Source organism: Benincasa hispida, chromosome 3, assembly GCF_027475165.1.
Source record: "Benincasa hispida cultivar pf3 chromosome 3, pf3_genome.v1.1, whole genome shotgun sequence".
In the NCBI taxonomy this organism is placed as follows: Eukaryota; Viridiplantae; Streptophyta; class Magnoliopsida; order Cucurbitales; family Cucurbitaceae; genus Benincasa; species Benincasa hispida.
In genome coordinates this window covers 18,285,991-18,292,176 of record NC_143480.1, presented here as the reverse complement: position 1 = coordinate 18,292,176, position 6,186 = coordinate 18,285,991, and the positions used below count along the sequence as shown (strand labels likewise).

General features: G+C 35.4%; 1 pseudogene; it reads left to right on the top strand.

Annotated features, from left to right (window-relative positions):
- Nucleotides 1–2,436: 2,436 nt before the first annotated feature.
- Nucleotides 2,437–5,963, top strand: LOC150037082 (uncharacterized; annotated as a pseudogene).
- Nucleotides 5,964–6,186: the final 223 nt, after the last annotated feature.

Here is a 6,186-nt window from a genome sequence, read left to right as displayed (position 1 = left end):
CAAGGGACATAGGAATTCTGGTAAGCAGAAGTGAACCAGAATAAAAAGTCTTCGAAGTCAAAGGAATCTAGGTCAAATGATATTTGTCATTACTGTAAAGAAAAGGGGCATTGGAAAATCGAATGTCCTAAGATAAAAAGGAATCAGGAAAAGAAGAAAAAGAGTGACAAAAGGGAAGCATCCGTCTCTATTGCATAAGTTGAGATTGATCCTTAAGAAGTCAAGATCGATTATGAAGGAGATCTAGCTTTAGTTGTGAATGAACATTCACATTCTGATGATGTGTGGGTTCTTGATTCTGGGGTATCTTATCATAGGTGCCCAAATAAAGAGTGGTTCTCAACCTATCAGTAAATAGATGGAGGGAATGTTAGCATGGCTAATGGTGTTGTGTGCAAGATAGTTAGAATCGGCTCAGTCAAGACACGAATACATAGTGGTGCCTTCTACACTTTAAAAGAGGTTAAGCATGTTCCACTAATGAAGAAGAGTTTGATATCCTTTAGTGTTCTCGATATCAAGGTTTACAGTTTTAGATTGGAGCAATGTATGTCTATAAGGGTTCTGAGGTAGTTCTGAAAGGCATAAATCGTGGAACATTGTATTTTCTATTAGGTTCCACGATAAAAGATTATGCTGTTATTGCATCGTTGGTCGTTCACAAGGATGATATGACTAAGTTATGGAATATGATACTTAGTCATATGAGTGAAAAAGGGATGCAAATTTTGTCAGAAAGAGGTCTTCTTTGTGGGCACAAAGTGCATGATTTTGAATTCTGTGAACATTGTGTATTTGGGAAGCTTCATCGCAGCAACTTACCAAGAGACACTATAAGAAAAATGAGTTCTCCTGACGCCTAAATTGAGCGTCGGGAGTTTTGTCATTAGGAGAGACCGTCTCTCCCAATGCCGTAAATGTTCGTCAGAAGTTCCCTAGGAACTCCCGACGATTAAAAATAGGCGACACCATTTGTTAGTCGTCAGGTAGTGTCGGGAGAGGGGTCTGGTTAAACCAGACCCCTTCTTCCCCATCTTCCCCATTTTATTTTCCCCCTTTCTTCCCTAAAACCTAACCCGCCTTCTCCCATTTTCCCCTCACCGCCGCTCCTTCTCCCATTTTCCCCATTCTTCCCTATTATTCTCCCTCTCTCTCCCATTTTCCCATCTTTTAATCACCGTCGTCGTGCCCCTCACTGCTGCCTCTCTCTTCTCCCTCCCTATCCCATTTTCCCCTCCTTCCCCGCTGCCGCCGCCGCCGTTCGCCCTTCTCTAACTCCTCTCCCTCCTTTTCCCATTTTGTCCTCCTTTTTCTGCCACCACCACCCTTTGCCGCCGCTCCTCCCTTCGGTTAGCAGCTACAATTAAGTGCCTGCCACCGCCATCGTCTCCTCGTCTCGTTCAGCCATCGCCACTGCCAGTAATCTTTCTATTTTATTTTATCTTGTATATTTATTTAAATCATTATTTCACATCCTTTTGTACAAATCATGCCCATTCAAATGTGTGTATCCATTTCTATTCGCAAATTTCAATTTAATCAAATTAGACCTCAACTGTGATAAATATTACAATTAATTAACCCACTAATAAAAAAAGACAATGTTAAAGATTGTGTCAATTTCACTAGATTTCAATAATATCAACTTTGATACAAATTTTAAATCTTAACTAATGCACATATTTATCATCCAATATCGATGCATGTCGCTAAGATCTCGTCAATTTTGCATCATATATTTGTTTTACAATTCTCTGAAATTCTATAGAGTACTTTTATAACGAACATGTCATAATTCGTTAGAGATAAACATTTTTACATTCTTTTAAGTTTCAAGTTGATTATAACACTATATTTATACCTAAAAAATGATATGATGTTGGTTATTTGGAGCCTAAGCATGCATGATTTAACATTTCGAACTTTCCTTGAAAGGAGAAAGAAAACTAGTACATAGACGCTATGTGCTATTTTTAGTATATGAACTTTTTTATGCTCATATGTTTGTGTCTAACAAATCTATAAATCTAAAAAATATAAAATAAATCTTTAAACCTCCAATTTGGTACTTAATAGGTCCCTAACACATTTAATATTTTAAAAAAGTTTATAGAATCTACTAGACATAAAACTAAATTTTGTGTCTAATAGAAAATTGAACTTTAAATTTTGTGCCAAATAGGCTTGTAAATTTTAGAAGATATTGTATAGACGAAAGGCCTATATTAGACACAAAATTGAAAGCTTGGAGACGTACTAAATAAAACATTTGAAAGTTGTTAGACAATTTAAACGGTTTAGGGACCTATGTGTTTATTTTGTCTTAAAAAATGAAAATTATGGAACTCAATGCTTAATAAATACTTTATACTTTGTCCTCTAATCCAGGTTATTGTTTGGGATTACAAGTTGATCAGAAAATATTTATTTTTAAGGATGAATAAAGAATGGATTAAACTAAGGAATAAGTTATCAGTGGAGTATAGAGAATGAGTATCACAGTTCTTAGATATGGCAAAGTTTCATGGTAATGATTCCGGACAAATAAGATGTCTATGCAAGAATTGTGTGAATTCAATTTAGGAAAAGATAGATATTGTGGAACAACATCTATTAACATATGGAATATCTTCCTCATGTTGTGAATGGGTATATCATGGAGAGCCAGTAAACTTATCTCGAAGTCATACAAGTAATTCAATAAAGGATGTTGAAGTAGATAGTATAGAGAGTAATGTTGTCGAAGAAAATGAGATGTTGAATCTTATAAACGATTTACAAGTTCCAATTGAAAACAAAAATGCAAATGAAGGAAGGATTGAGAATGAAATGTCCTTTAATGGTCAAGAAAGAGATACCACGAACTTATTCGAGGATTTAATGACCGAATCACGTAATGAATTATACCCTGGTTGTTTGCAATTTTCGCCATTGAACTTTTTAGTGAAGTTGATGCATATCAAAGTTCTCAACGGCTGGAGTAACAAATTGTTTGACATGTTGCTGGAATTGTTAAAAGCAGCGTTTCCAGCTGGCACCTCTATACCCACTTCCTTTTATGAAGCCAAACGAAAATTGCGTGATTTAGGCCTAGGTTATGAGTCTATTCATGCATGCAAATATGATTGTATATTGTATTGGAAAGAGTTTCCAGATTTGCAACAATGCCCGTTTGTGGTGAGTCTCGGTACAAAGTTAATGATGGCAAGGGTAAAAAAATACCACATAAGGTATTGCATTATTTTCCATTGATACCGAGATTAAAACGATTGTTTGCATCAAAAGAAGACACTTTTGACATGATATGGCATAAAGGTAAGCGAGTTGAAACGGAGGATGTATTACAACATCCAACTGATGCAGAGGGGTGGAAACATTTTGATCGTGAATTTCCTCATTTCGCTTTAGATTCTCGAAATGTTCGTATGGGATTAGCTTCAGATGGCTTCAATCTGATTCGAAATATGAGCACTTCTTATAGTATGTGGCCTATGGTGATAATTCCTTATAATTTGCCCCCTTGGTAATGCATGAAGAAAAAAAACTTCTTCATGTCTTTGCTCATACCTGGTCCAAAATCTCCTGGAAAGGAAATTGATGTTTACTTGCAACCGTTGATTGAAGAGTTGAAAGAGTTATGGACAATTGGTGTGCGAACTTATGATTCTGTTACTTGTGAGTTTTTTCAAATATATGCTACCTTATTATGGACGATTAATGACTTCCCTGCGTACGGTGATTATCTGGGTAGAGTATAAAAGGTTATCAAGCATGTCTAATATGCAAAGAAGATAACTCGTCCTTCGAGATAAGAGGAAAAATATCATTTATGGGACATCGACGTTATCTTCCAGATAATCATTGTTGGCGTTGAAGTAAACAACATGATGGAAAAGTTGAACGTAGATCTCCACCAGTCGTAATGAATGGAGAAGAGATCTTACAACAAATAAATACGCTAAACTTTTATGTGTTTAACAAATATCCATCAAAGCAGGATAAAAAAAGAAAGAGAATTCTAAACTGCATTAAGAAAAGTATTTTTTTCCAACTTCCATATTGATCCAGACTATTGTTACGACATAAATTGGATGTAATACATATTGAAAAAAACATATGCGATAATTTGGTGGGGACATTGTTAAATGTTGAAGGAAAGACAAAAGATACAACGAACACTCGATTAGACTTACAAGATTTGAAGATAAGAAAGGACCTACACTTGATACAGGTCGATAACAGATTTGTAAAACCACACGCAACATACACATTAACAAATGCTGAATGGATTTCGGTTTGTAAGTGTTTGAAATCAGTGAAATTCCCTGATGGAATCATATCTAACATATCAAGATGTGTGAATGATAAAGATGGAAAAATATTGGGGCTGAAAACACACGACTGTTATGTGTTGCTTCACAGACTACTCCTTATTGGTATTCAAGCATACCAACCGAAGAATGTATCCACTGCTATTGTTGAGTTGTGTACATTCTTTCGCGACTTATATGTAAAGACAATATGTGTAAGTGATTTGAACAAACTACAAGCAGCCATCATAGTCATACTTTGTAAGTTGGAGAGAATATTCCCACCTGCCTTTTTCGATGTAATGGTACACCTTGCAGTTCATCTACCATATGAAACCAAAGTGGTGGGTCCAATTAGTTACAGTTGGATGTATCCTATTGAAAGAATTTTACGAACATTAAAACAATTTGTACGAAACAAAGCACGTCCCGGGGGGTTTATAGCGGAAGCATATGCAATGAATGAATCATGGAACTTTTGCTCGCGATATCTAAGTGGGATTGAAAAGAAGATTCAATAGAGATGAACGAAATGATGATAACATTCCCAATCACGAGATATTTGGTGAATTTGAATTATTTAGGCAGAGGGTACGACCATTAGGGGCATCAACTTTACGGACGCTATCAATGGAGGAAAAACATATTGCACATTGGTACATTCACAACAATTGTAAAGAACAGACTATCGCAATTACATTTCAAACTTTTTCCTTTTCTAAATTCTAGGGTATCTCCTTTGATATAACATTTAAATAATCAATTTTGTAGGCAACATTTGAGGTTAATTCGTCGTGAAGCTCAAAGCGCCTCTGACTTATATATAAAATATCAATGAAAATTTCTTGATTGGTTCAAATCTCAGGTATACATAGTCATTTTGTAGGAAACAGTTAAGGGATGATTCATTTTTCGTAGTCATTTTTAATGTATAATTAGTTATCTGGTTCTACAACGACGCGAGAAAGAAGATATCTCCGATGATTTCTTTTCACTTGCAATGGGACCTTCGTCTGAGGTGCGCTCTTACAATGGATGCATTGTTAATGGGGTACGGTTTCACACTGTAGAGCATGATAATCGTCGAGCTACACAAAATAGTGGAGTCCTAGTGGCTGGGGAGATCAGTGAGAACGTAAGTGTGGATAAAAATTTCTACGGTGTTGTAGACAAAGTATTAGATTTCCAATATGCGAACAGAAGACGTGTTTTCTTGTTGAAGTATAGATGGTTTGACACAGATAACAACAAAAGTAATAGAACACATGTGAATTTAGGATACAAATCGATCAATACATCATACTTTTGGTATGTCGATGAGCCTTTCATCTTTGCTATCCAAACACAAAAAGTCTTTTACATTGATGACCTCAAATATGGTAGCAATTGGAAAGTTGTTCAAGTAGTCCAAAATAAACGAATATGGGATGTACCAGAAGTGGATGATGTTGAAAACACACAACTAGATTTACTAGAAATTATTGGTGGAGTCCGAGTGGATGAAACCATTGAGGAGGTTACTTTATGTAGAGTTGACGTTGATCCTACAGTTGTAGAAAGACCAATTATTGTACATGACAATCATGACTTCATAAACGATGATGATGAAGAACAATATTATCTCCCAATAATAGTTCAAGTGTTGATGGATAATTTGAATTCGATTACTATGATGAGTAATATGCATTTACTCAATTCCCTTTTTCTCTAGGTTACACGTATTTATTGTTAATTTAATATTGTTTTGTCTTTTTTGTGTTTATTTAGATATGATGTCAACCCCTATTGGTAAGTAATTATAAGTTTATTCTTTTACAGTCATGAACATCATCTATGCTAATTTTTCCTTCCCTCTTTTGTAGCCTCATTTTGAAAT